This window comes from Scyliorhinus torazame, chromosome 8, assembly GCF_047496885.1.
Source record: "Scyliorhinus torazame isolate Kashiwa2021f chromosome 8, sScyTor2.1, whole genome shotgun sequence".
Classification (NCBI taxonomy): domain Eukaryota; kingdom Metazoa; phylum Chordata; class Chondrichthyes; order Carcharhiniformes; family Scyliorhinidae; genus Scyliorhinus; species Scyliorhinus torazame.
The window spans coordinates 60128612-60141331 of record NC_092714.1 but is presented as its reverse complement, the minus strand read 5'-3'; the positions used below and the strand labels follow the sequence as shown (position 1 = coordinate 60141331).

Here is a 12720-nt window from a genome sequence, read left to right as displayed (position 1 = left end):
AATCTCTTTCAGTCCCACAACCATCTAAGATATAAGCACTCATCTAACTCTGGCTTCTTGGGCATTTCTAATTTTAATTGCTCCATAATTGGTAGCCATACCTTCAGCTGCATAGGCTCTAAATTCTGGAATTTCATTCATTAGCAGCGCCATCTCTCTAACTTCCTGTCAACCTTCAAAACACTCCTTAACCAGGCTTTTGACCATCTGCCTGAATACTCCTTATTTGTCTTGGTGTCAGATTTTACTTTATTACTCTCCTGGTGAAGCATCTTAGGAAATTGTGTTACATTAAATGTGCTACATAAATAGAAGATGTTGTCCATAGATCATGAAAGATGCTTAAGACCATATTCTGGCTATCCATTTTTGTAGTATTCTCTAATTTTAGCACATTCTTCATCTGCTTTTTCCACTTGTGAGATTTCATTTATCCTCTGTGTTGCTGATAGGAATTGTATTCAGTGAAGTATGTGACTACATCCTCAACAAAACTTAAGTCTTCCTGAGCAAGCTTTTCAACAGGAATGTGTGACAATCCATCTGTTGTTGTTTGCCTTGGTCAATGTTTGTCTGGTTCCTTTGCCTGCTGTTCTCGGAAGTCCTCCTAGTTTGCTCAAAGAGTTCTAATCCATCAATTTTATAGGTTGATAAATTTATGGATTTGGAGAGCTTTTCGACTGAACAGTGAACATCCTTGATTATAGATCAATCCAAAGTTTTTGTGATTTCTCTTCCTTTGTACTGGTGTTTTCCAACTGTCCTCTGACCTTCAATTGAATACTTCCTGGACCCTGGAGTCGATATGACCAATGGCTGGAGGAATTCTGATTCTAACCACTGCCTGCGTCCGAAAGAATTGAAACTTCTACTTCAATGTCTAATTTGAAGTTTGTTTTATGTCCGTTGTGCATAATGTCTGTGCTCCAGACTTCCGGTGTTGGCCATGCTGTGAGTGGTCACACACACAGCAGCTCCTGCTTGAAGGCACAGAAAAGAGCTCTTTTTAGCCGGTACAGGGTGGAATTTTGATGAAAAGGCGTAGATGAATGTTGGAGGAGTAGTTTCCCCCAGGAGTGATATGTCTGCTGGTTATCGGACCCGGCAGAAAATAGTTAGATCAGGCTAAAGAGTTGGAGCAGGCCTGTACTGCAGCCACTGTAAGCATGCAGGCCGGGGAAGGGCTGATGCAAGCTGGAAGGACCCAAATGAAGCAGCTGATAGCTTTTATTAAGGAGGAATTCCAGCAGCAAAGGAAGGAAATGCATGAGGATCGCTCGAAGGCCATCAAAGGAATTGTGGCACCCCTGAAGAGTTTGTTGGAGCGGGTGGAGGTGTTTGGAGGGGCAGGGGTCGCAGATTCGGGAGAGGGGTCGCAGATTCGGGAGATCAAGAGTGATCTCGGACCATAGCGGTTGTGTGGTGTCTCTGGAGGCGGAGGTCAGGCTCCTATGGGACCTCTGTAAAATTTTGGGGGCAAAGGTAGAGGAGCAGAAGAATACGTCGAGAAGATAGAACCTGCGACTAGTGGGCCTGCCTGAAGGAGTGGAAGGTGTGAGTGCCACGAGATACCTCTCGAAGATGCTGGCGGGGCTGGTGGCAGACGGGGTGCTAGATAAGGCACCTGAAGTGGACCGAGCGCATCGGTTCCTGAGGCAGAAGCCTCGAGCTGGGAAGCCACCATGGACAGTGATCATGGGACTCCACAAATTTGAGGAGAAAGAGAAGATTTTGCGATGGGCCAGGGAGAAACGTACCTGCGACTGGAAGGGGAATAAGGTCCGAATCTATCAGGACATTGGAGCCGAGTATGCAAAGCAGCGGACAGGCTTCAACAATGCCAAGGCGGTGCTGTACCGGCAGCAGATCAGGTTTGGGGTGCTCTACCCGCCGAAAGTATGGGTGACGTTCGGATGCCAGGAGTATTATTTTGAGACCCCAGAAGCGGCCGAAGACTTCACTAAGGAGCATAAACCGGGGAAGAACTGAGCGGCCAATGCTTGAGAATCGGGGTGCTGGCATTTTGTTAAGATTGGGAGCATGTTTGAAGTGGGGGTTGGGATTGGGGGAGGTTGTAGTGCATGGCAGGGGAGAGAGATGACATGGTCAGGGCGGAGAAAGGGGCCATCTGGAATGGGCTAGGTATCGGGTGGAATTAAGGGGGCGGGAGTTAAGTAGGGAAGATGACGGACGGTAGAGGGGATTGGAGGCGTAAGCTTCCAGTACGGTTGGTAACGTGGAACGTCTGGGGACTGAATGGGCGGTTAAAAGGTTGTGGGTGTTCGCGCACCTCAAGAGCTTGAAAGTGGGGGGGGTCTTTTCTGCAGGAGACTCATGTGAAGGACCAGGTTAGGTTAAGGAAGGGGTGGCTTGGGCAGGTTTTTCGCTTGGTTTGATTCAAAATCAAGGAGAATGACGATTTTAATGAGCAAACAAATGGGATTTGTAAGTGCGAAAGAGGTGAGGGATCCGGGTGGGAGATATGTGATTGTGAATGGGGTATTGGAAGGGGCAACGGTGGTGTTGATGAATGTGTATGCCCCAAATTGGGATGATGTGGGTTTTATGAGAGGGTTGCTGTCAGCGATCCCGGATTTGGCCACGTACCAGTTGATCATGGGAGGAGATTTTAACTGTGTCCTAGAGCCGAGGGTCAATAGGTCGAGTCCCAGGCCGATTGAGCTGAGGGGGGTTTATGGAGAGGATGATAGGGTACGAATGGCAAGGGAGCTGGGGGGGTATATGGAGAGGGTGGGTATGGCAGATCCATGGCGCTTTCAGAACCCAGGGGAAAGGGAGTAGTCCTTCTTTTCACACGTCTATAAGGTGTAATCGAGGATTGATTATTTTGTAGTGAGTCGGGAGATTTTGGTTGGGGTGGAAGGGGAGAGTATGCGGGGATAGTTATCTCGGTCCATGCGCCCCATTGGCTCGAGATTCGGTTTAGATTGGGACGAAAGCAGAGGGCGGGATGGAGGTTTGACTCTGGGGTGTTGGCGGATGGAGGTTTTTGTGATGAGGTGTGGGCGGCGGTTAAGGAGTATGTGGAGTTGAATCAGAATGGGGAGGTGTTGGCAGCCATTTTTGGGGAAGGACTGAAGGCAGTGGTCCGGGGGCAAAATTATTTTGTTTAAGGCTTGTGCAGATAGGGAAAGGAGAGAGGAACATGACCGTCTAGTGAGCGAGATAGTGGAGGTGGATAGGGAATATTCGAGGGTGCCCACTGTGGAGGGATTGGCGAGGAGGAAAAAGTTGCAAGGGCAGTTTGACAGGCTGACAACAGGGAGGGCGGTTAGGCAACTGTGTAGGGCAAGGGGGTGCAATATGAGTATGGGGAGAAAGCGTGCCACATGCTAGCACACCAGCTGCGGGGAGCCAGGCTGCGTCTAGGGAAATATTGAAGATCCAGACTGGGGCTGGGGGTGTGGTGTCGGAACCAGGGAAGATAGATGAGGCGTTTAGGGAGTACTACCAGGGACATTACGAGGCGGACCCGGCGGGAGAGGAGGGGGACATGGGGCAATTTCTGGATGAGCTCAACTTTCCCCAGGTGGAGGAAGCAAAGAGGCAGGCATTGGAGGAGCCCCTGGGGCTGAGGGAGGTGCTGGATAGTATCAGGGGTATGAAGTCGGGGAAGGCACCTGGGCCAGATGGGTACTCGGCAGAATTTTATAAGGAATTTGCGGCGGACCTGGCACCACACCTGTTGGGCGCTTTTAAAGAAGCACTGGAGAAGGAGGAGTTGTCGGAGACGATGACGCAGGCAGTAATCACACTAATCCCGAAAAAGGGGAAGGACCCGGTGGAATGTGGGTCGGATAGGCCCATATCACTATTGAACACAGATGTGAAAGTATTGGCTAAGTTGTTAGCGGGGAAAATAAAGGATTGTGTACTGGAGGTGGTTGCAGAAGATCAAATAGGCTTCATGAAGGGCAGGCAGCTTGCGAGTAACATAAGACGACTGTTGAATGTGGTGATGAATCCGTCGGGGGCTCTGGTACCGGAGGTGGTGGTGTCCATGGACGTGTAGAAGGCATTTGATCGGGTGGAGTGGCGGTACTTGTTTGAGATTTTGGGAAGATTTGGGTTTGGGCTGAGATATGTGGCATGGGTGCAGTTGCTGTATGTGGCACCGAGGGCGAGGGTGAGGACGAATGATATGAGCTCAAAGCTTTGACTACATGGGGGTATGAGGCAGGGGTGCCCATTGTCGCCGTTGCTGTTTGCGCTGCCCATAGAGCTGTTGGTGATGGCTCTTAGGGAGTCGGTGGAGTGGCTGGGGATTATGAGCATCGAGTATCGCTCTATGCCGATGATCTCTTGATGTATGTTTTGGATCTGTTGCAGAGTGTGGGAAGGATTATGGGCCTGGGGAGGTTAGGAGGGTTCTCGGGGTACAAACTGAATGTAGGGAAAAGTGAGGTTTTCCTGGTGAATGAGCTGGGACAGCGGACTAATTTGGGGGGGATGCAATTTACGTTGCATTGTCAAACTTGCTTCATTATTATTGGGCGGCGAATGTGGACAAGGTGTGGTGGCGGTGGGAAAGAGGAAGAAGGGTAGAGTGAATTAGGATGGAGGAGGAACCTTGTAAGGGGCCTAGTTTGAGGGCTATGGTGACGGCAGCATTACCAATGGCTCAGAGTAGGTATTCAGGGAGCCCGGTGGTGCAGTCCACGGTGAAGATATGGAATCAGTTGAGGCATTTTAGGGTGGAAGGGATGTCGGTGTTAATGCCGCTGTGCGAGAATCATGGGTTTGAGGGGAGCGGGGCGGTGATGGATAATGTATACAGGAGGTGGAGGGAGGAGGAGCTGGTCAAGGTGAGGGATCTGTATTTGGAGGAAGGGTTCACCAGTTTGGAAGAGCTAAGGGAGAGGGTAGAGTTGCCGAGGGGAGAGTTCAGGTATCTGCAGGTTAGGGACTTTGCGCGAAAGGTCTGGAGGGGGTTCCCCAGGTTGCCGGGATACACCCTGCTGGAGTGACTGCTGCTTCTGGATGTGGAAGGGGAGGGAAGAATTGGCGATATATGCAAGTGGCTGGGGGAGCAGGGAGACGAGCGGGTGGTGAAGATCAAGGAGAAATGGGAAGCAGAGTTGTGAGGGGAGATAAATTGGGGAGTATGGAGTGAGGCACTGCGTAGGGTAAACAGGACCTCCTCTTGTGCAAGTATGAGTCTGATACAGTTTAAGGCGATGAACAGGGTGCATATGACTAGGACAAGAATGAGTGGGTTCTTTCAGGGGTTAGCAGATGAGTGTGAGAGGTGTGGGCGGGGGCCAGCAAATCACACGCACATGTTTTGGGGTTGCGGAAAATTGGGAAGATTCTGGGCGGGAGTGTTCGTGGTCTCAGCTAGGATAGTGGGGGAGGAGGTGGACCCTTTGGTGGTGATAATTGAGGTTTCAGAGAAGCTGGAGCTCATGGAGAGGAGGAGGGCCGATGTCATGGCCTTCGCCTCTCTAATTGTACGGTGGCGAATATTACTGGAGTGGCGGTCAACATTGCCATCAGTGGTAGCGGCTTTGTTGAGTGACCTGCATGACTTCCTGCGGTTTGGAGAAGATAAAGTATGAGTTAAGGGGCTCTTCAAGGGGGTTTGAGAAAAGGTGGGGGGATGTTTATGATCGTGTTTGAGGAGCTGTTCGTCTCAGGGAATGGGGGGGGAGGTGGAGGGTGAATAAGAGAAAAGATATGTACAGACTGTATAGTTGATTGAAGTATGTTTCCCGGTTGTTTATTTGCTGTAACCTGTTTTGATACATTAAATACATTTTAAAAAATACAAATAAGGACCATCCTCGCTACAAATCCAAGCTTAAAGAGCTGCCCGAATTGTCTCCATATTCTTAAAGTGGACATGACCACCGGTTTTGAGGAATACCTTGCTGGAGAAAACATAAGCGAGGCCGTCACCAGTGCATGAAGACTAGATCCCATATACGACTCCTCTCCACCTGTCTCCATATTGAACCTGGGTCACTGCACCACCCCAGCACCTTCTCAGCATTGGTTGCCCAATAATAAAAAAGCAAATTCAGCAATGCTAGGCCCCCTGACTGTTTCTCCCTTTGAAGAACTGCCCTGCAGATTCTCGAGGTTTTGCCTGCCCATTAAAGGATGAGATCAACCTGTAAACCCTCATAAAAAAAGATTTAGGGAGAAAAACAGGAAGACATTGAAAGCAAAACAAAAACCTTGAGAGAATATTAATTTAAATAGACTGGACTCTACCCGCCATGGATAGGGGAAGGTTACCCACTTTTGCAAATTGGATTTAACCTTACTCACCAGACCTGCGTTATTCAATTTTTGGAGCCGGGCCCAATCATGGACCACCCGGGCACCCAGATACTTGAAGCTAGAGCTGGCCAGCACCCCAAAGTTGGCTCCCTGGGGTATTAACTGGAAAGTACTTGCTCTTTTCCAGATTCAACTTGTTTCCCCAAAAAGCACCAAAGCTCCTCAATAGCTCCATTATTTCACCCATATTGGGTACTGGGTCCATAACATAAAGCAGCAAATCATCAGCATATAGGGACACTATGTTCCACCGCTCCCCTCTTTATCCTTTCCCACATATCCAAAGCCCTCGCAGCAATAGCCAAGGTTCAATCGCTAGCGCAGATAAATGAGGGGGGGGACATCGGGCACCACTGTCTTATCCTCCTATTGAATTAAAAAAAGCCCGAGCTCAAGCGTTGGTACCAACACTAGCCTTGGGGCCCTGTACAATAACCAAAACCACAAAATCAATTTTGGCCCTCGACCTAACTTCTCCAGAATTTCAAAAAGGTACCTCCACTGCACCCTATCAAATGCCTTCTTGGTATCTAAAGACACAATCACCTCTGACTCGGGTCCAACGGATGGGTAGAGAACAACATTCCACAGCCTCCGAATATTGGCTAACCACTGCCGGCCCTTAAGAAAGCCTATCTGATCCTCCGCAATCAGCTCCGGGACACATGACTCCAACCGTACCACCCAACACCTAAGCCAGTATCTTGGCATCCACATTTAACAGTGAAAAGGCCGGTATGACCCACACAGGACTCCAACCTTACCACCCACACCTAAGCCAGTATCTTGGCATCCGCATTTAACCATGAAAAGGCCGGTATGACCCACACTCTGCGGGGTCCTTGCTCTTCTTCAACAGAATGGAAATAGATGCTTGCGAGAGTGTAACAGGCAGGGATTCCCAGGACAAAGAATCATTAAACATGTCTACCAGCAATGGAACCAACTGATCCGCAAACTTCTTGTAGAATTCCACAGGAAATCGATCAGGCCCAGGAGCTTTACCTGTTTACATCCACCCAATACTCATCAAAGTCTCCTCGGTGCCTCCAAACCTCCCGCCTCTTGTCCCCCACCACTGGAAATTCCAACCAGTCTAAAAATGTTGACATGTCCAACACCCTCACCATAAAAAGCCTCAAACGCAGCGTTAACTTTATCTGGGGTGGAAACCAAGCTACCACTCTAATCCCTAACCTGAATAATCTCCTGGGAGAAGAGACCTACCACCAAAAAAAAGTGGACCCTGGAATAAACCTTGTGGATAGAGAAAAGAACGAGAATTATTTTTCCCCAGGTGCATAAACCGCCACGGATATGCCCCCTCCACTTCCCCGTCCCTCCATCTATTCTATAAATACTAACGGCATCTTCGCCATGCCTGAAGAAACTTCGACCTAGAATATTACAACTTCGGGTCAATTACACAATTTAAATCTCCCCTAAAAATCAGCTGCTCTGTATCCAAATCTGGAATGGAAGAGAACAGCTTCCTAATGAATGCTATATTGTTCAAATTCGGGATCAAGGTCCTGGTGACCATCACGTACCTGCCATATGGGTCAGCCAAGACTATGTCCGCCGAAAAAATAATCCGTTTATTGATTAAAATTGCTGCCTTCCATGGCTTGCCATTGAAGCCTGGGTGAAAGACCTGGACCCACCCCTTCTGCAATCTGGTCTGGTCCCTCATCTGCAAATGACTCTCCTACTATAACACCACATCAGCCCTCAGATTCTTTAGGTGAGAGAACTCTCCAGGTAATTGTAGCACAATCATCCACTCACGAGATGAGATGAGAAGGAGTCGAACAATGGCTTTATTACGCAGACTTGTTCCCCAGCAGCACAGTTACAGAATGCGGCTGCTGGGAGAACCCGGGCTCTTATACTCCGCCTTACTGGGTGGAGCCAACAGGCGGCTGATCCAATCGGGACTCAATGGCTATCCACCAATTGCCTCTCGGCATCGCAGGGTACCTTAATACTCCTAATTCATACCACCACAGTAACCACCCTGAACCTGGAGTCAGCAATTTCTACCTTGAGCGATTATCAATCACCTGCCCAAAGGATGTTGGACCCAATGCCAATCTAAGATGGCTGCCAAACCCCCTCATAAAATGAAACAAAGAAAACAGTAAACTAACCCTCCACCCACCCCTCCCCTGACCAGACCCCATCCAAATGTACATGTTGGTTACATACCAAAGAATATTCGATCCTGGCCCCGGGTTACGGTCTGTGTGGAGTCACATTCTCCCCGTGTCTGCGTAGGTTTCACCCCCACAACCCAAAGATGTGCAGATTAGATGGAGTGGCCACGCTAAATTGCCCCTCAATTGGAAAACAATAATTGGTTACTCTAAATTTATTTTAAAAACATACCAAAGAACAATACTCCCTCCTAAACAAACAAAATCCCTAACAAAACTAAAATGCTTGGCTCATTGAACCAGGAAAAACAGTTCCCCCACCTCGCTCCCTTTTGCTAGCTAAGAATTTACTACCAGCGAGGTGGCCCCCACCCAGGGCAGAAAAAAGAGAAAGAAACACCCCTCCCCGTCCCGGCTTCAAAATTTAAAACCAAATTCAACACCCCCACAAAGGTCAAAGTCTCACCGGGAGCCATATATTTCCAAAAATACTACCTTAAACAATACCCCTCAGAACAGTTAACCCCCACCCCATCCCCCACCATGCAACCTATGCAAAACACTCCCATCCCATCCTGAGAACAGACTCTTCTTTTCCTCTGCCACTTATGAGATCCTGGCCTCCAGTGAGGCCATTTGATCACAGTGCCTTGACAGAGCTGTCTCCACCCCCTTCAACACCACACCACGCTCCTTCACAGCATCTGAAGTTCTCTTCAACTTTTCCCGGGCAGAGCCCAGGCCCAGCGTCTCCTCAATTAATTTTAAAATAATAATTTACGGAATGGGGGTGTAGTTAGTTAAGCCAGCATTTATTTCCCATCCCTCAATGCCCTCCAGAAGATGGCAACATTAATCTATGAGTTTGTGGATGATACGACTGTGGTGAGCCGTATCTCAAACAATGACAAATCAGACTACAGGAGGGAGATAGATCACTTGGTTGCATGGTATACCGAAAACAACATCTCTCTAAATGTCGGAAAGACCAAGGAACTGATCATTGACTTCAGGAAGCGTAGCACGACACACACTCCCATCTGTATCAATGGCTCCGAAGTGGAGATGGCCGATGGCTTTAAGTTCCTGGGGGTCACCAGCACCAACAGTCTGTCCTGGTCCACTCACGTTGATGCAACAGTTAAGAAAGCCCAACAACGTCTCTACTTCCTATGGAATCTAAAGAAATTTGGCATGTCTGCATCAACTCTCTCAAACGTCTACAGATGTGCGATAGAGAGCATCTTATCCGGCTGCGTCACAGTCTGGTATGGCAACTGCTCGGTCCAAGATCGCAAAAAACTGCAGAGTGTGGTGAACTCAGCCCAACACATCACACAAGCTTGCTACCCCCACATTGATTCTGTATGCACCTCCCACTGCCTCAGGAAGGCAGACAGCATTATCAGAGACCCCTCCCACGCAGGCATTGCCTTCTTCCTGACCCTTCCATCAGGCAGAAGGGACAGAAGTCTGAAGACCCGCACATCCAGACATAGGAACAGCTTCTTCCCCACAGCTACAAGACTCCTCAATGACTCCCCCCTCGGACTGATCTGTTCCCTGTAAGAACACTATTCACGACACCCTATGCTGCTCTTGCTCATGTATTTGCTTTGTTTGGCATCTTGTTCCACATTGTAAACAATCACTGTTTGTCGATGTACTATTTTCAGTGTTCTCTATTGATTATTCTTTTTGTCTACTATGTACGTACTGTATACGTTCCCTCGGCCGCAGAAAAATACTTTACACTGTACTTCGGTACATGTGACAATAAATCAAATCAAATCAAATGCCCTTCAGAAGATGGCATACGCATTTAGGTTGGTCGCTGAGTTCTTAAATATGGGCCAATCCACTGACTCCAAGCAGTCAAGTAGGAATTCTTCTGTTTCCTCGGACCAGAACTGCACAACCTTCTTAACCGGATTCTCCCACTTAAGTTTCTGTTTGTATGCCGGGAGAATCTTATGATCTGATTTTCCAAAAGTGTGGTCGGGGGATGGAACGGTAGGCGCCATTGATTTTTGTGTTGAAGTGGTCGAGAGTGTTGTCGCCCCTGGTGGAATTTTGGCAGTACACTCTTGAGGTTGGCCTTGTTGAAGTCCCCAACCATGATGAACAAGGCTTCCGGATGCTCTGTTTCATTGTAGTTTCAAACTGTGTACAGTTCGTCCAGCGCCTTCTTCATTTCTGCCTAGGGTGGGATCTAGACCGCTGTGATAATGGCTGAAGTGAACTTGTGTGGAAGGTAGTACGGGCGGCACTTCACATTCAGGTATTCCAGGCCCTGGGTACAGTAAGGTCGGCAGGATCGCCACATCTAATCACCAGGAGGAGTTGATGAGGAGGCAAGCCCCTCCACCGTTTGCTTTGCCTGACGGTACGATCCATCCGGTGAATTGTGAAGCCTTCAGGTTGTATGGCACAGTCCGGTGAGGCAGGAGTGAGCCATGTCTCTGTGAAACTGAGCACACAGCAGTCCCTTTCTTTCCTCTGAGAGATAAGTCTAGCGTTAAGTTCGTCCAGCTTGTTTTCGATTGCTTGGACGTTTGCCAGGACTATGCTCGGGAGAGGAGTCTTGAATCCGCGTTGCTTTAGTCTCACCTGCAGACCGCCACGTTTCACTCACTTCCTCGGTCGTCGGCTGCATCAGGATGGACCCGGGATTTGATGAGAGAAGTCTGACCTTGTGAAAGGTAGGTGGTTGCGACTGGTGGGGACCAGAGCGCTGGTTTCGTTTCTGGGGTCGGGCCTGGCAGGGTCCCGGGTGCTGGTTGCGGTTTTGGGGTTGCCGGCGGGGATGTTTGCGATCTGATCAGATCCTGGCGTTCTGCGAGTACGGGAATACCTTGTGGCGTGTTCGGGTATTCGGAAAGGGGTCTCCGTCATTCTGGGGGTCTTGGGTCACAGGCAGGGGCTTCCTGAGTCAGGTAGGAAGAACCAGAAGATGCAATATAAACCAAAGGATACAATTCCACAGGGGGTGCAGAAAAGCAAAGTGACTTTATTGAAGCATGTAAAATCCTGAGGAGTCTTGACAAGGCCGATATGGAGAGGATGCTTCCTCTTGTGGGAGAATCTAGAACTAGGGCTGCTGATTAAAAATAAGGGGTTGCCCATTTAAGACAGAGATGAGTAGAATTTCTTCTCTGGGGGTGTGGTATTATCAGGTATTGCAGTACCCGAGAGGCTGAAGACCATTGGTTAAACCTAGGAGTTTACCATTGCCCGTTTGGTATGTAGGTCCGCCCTGATAGGCGGGGTATAAGAACCGGTGCCGTCCCAGCAGCCCTCATTCTGTACCGAAGCTGCTGGGGAACAGTTCTAGTCTATTAAAGCCTTCAGTTATGTTACTACCTAGTCTTTAATGTAATTGATCGTGCATCAATTTAATAGACTACAGCTAAGCTGAAAGGATGGATATCCGAATCAAGCCGGAGTGTCTACAACTCAGCCCCCACGCGGAGAACTCGGAGGCGATATTTAAGAACTGTCTGGCGTGCTTTAAAGGCTACCTCGAGACGGCCAGAGGCACACCCTCAGGAGAACAGAAACTGCATCTCCTGCACTCAAGGGTAAGCCCTGAGATCTACACCCTCATCGAGGAGGCGGAGGACTTCGATGCAGCGAACTGTTAAAAGGACATTATATCCGCCCTGTAAATCAGATCTACGCTCGTCACCTGCTTGCAACTAGACGGCAAAGCCCCGGGGAATCGTTGGAGGAGTTCTACCGTGCGCTACTGGTGCTGTGCAGAAACTGTGGCTGCCTGCAAGTTACGGGGAGCGAGCACACGGAACTCCTAATCCGGGATGCCTTCGTAGCAGGTATGAGCTCCTCAGAGATCCTCCAAAGACTCTTAGAAAAAGTCACCCTGGGACTTAGAGAGGCACGGGCCCTGGCAGGGTCCATGGACGTTGCCTTCAGAAACGCGCAATCCTATGCGCCCGACCACGCGGCAGCCCCCTGGGCTGCATGGCATCTCGCAGCGACAGCCCCACAGACCTTCCCCGTGTCCCCGCAGGCCTGCGCTGTGAGACAGCCCGCTAACTCCGTTGGGCCCCGCTGTTTCTTCTGCGGGCAGGCGAAGCACCCCCGCTAGCGCTGCCCGGCCCGTACCTCCACCTGCAAAGGGTGCGGCAAGAAGGGCCATTTTGTGGGGGTCTGCCAGGCACAAGTCGTGGCTGCGGTCTCCAGCGACTCCGGACCGCCGCGGCAACCTTCCCTTCGGGCCCTAGGCAGCCAGCACTCA

General features: G+C 49.6%; 1 protein-coding gene across 4 annotated transcripts in view; it reads left to right on the top strand.

The window, feature by feature from the left end:
- The window catches only part of cfap91 (cilia and flagella associated protein 91), a 294449-nt gene that overhangs the window by 112281 nt on the left and 169448 nt on the right, over positions 1 to 12720 (top strand). The window lies entirely within an intron of this gene.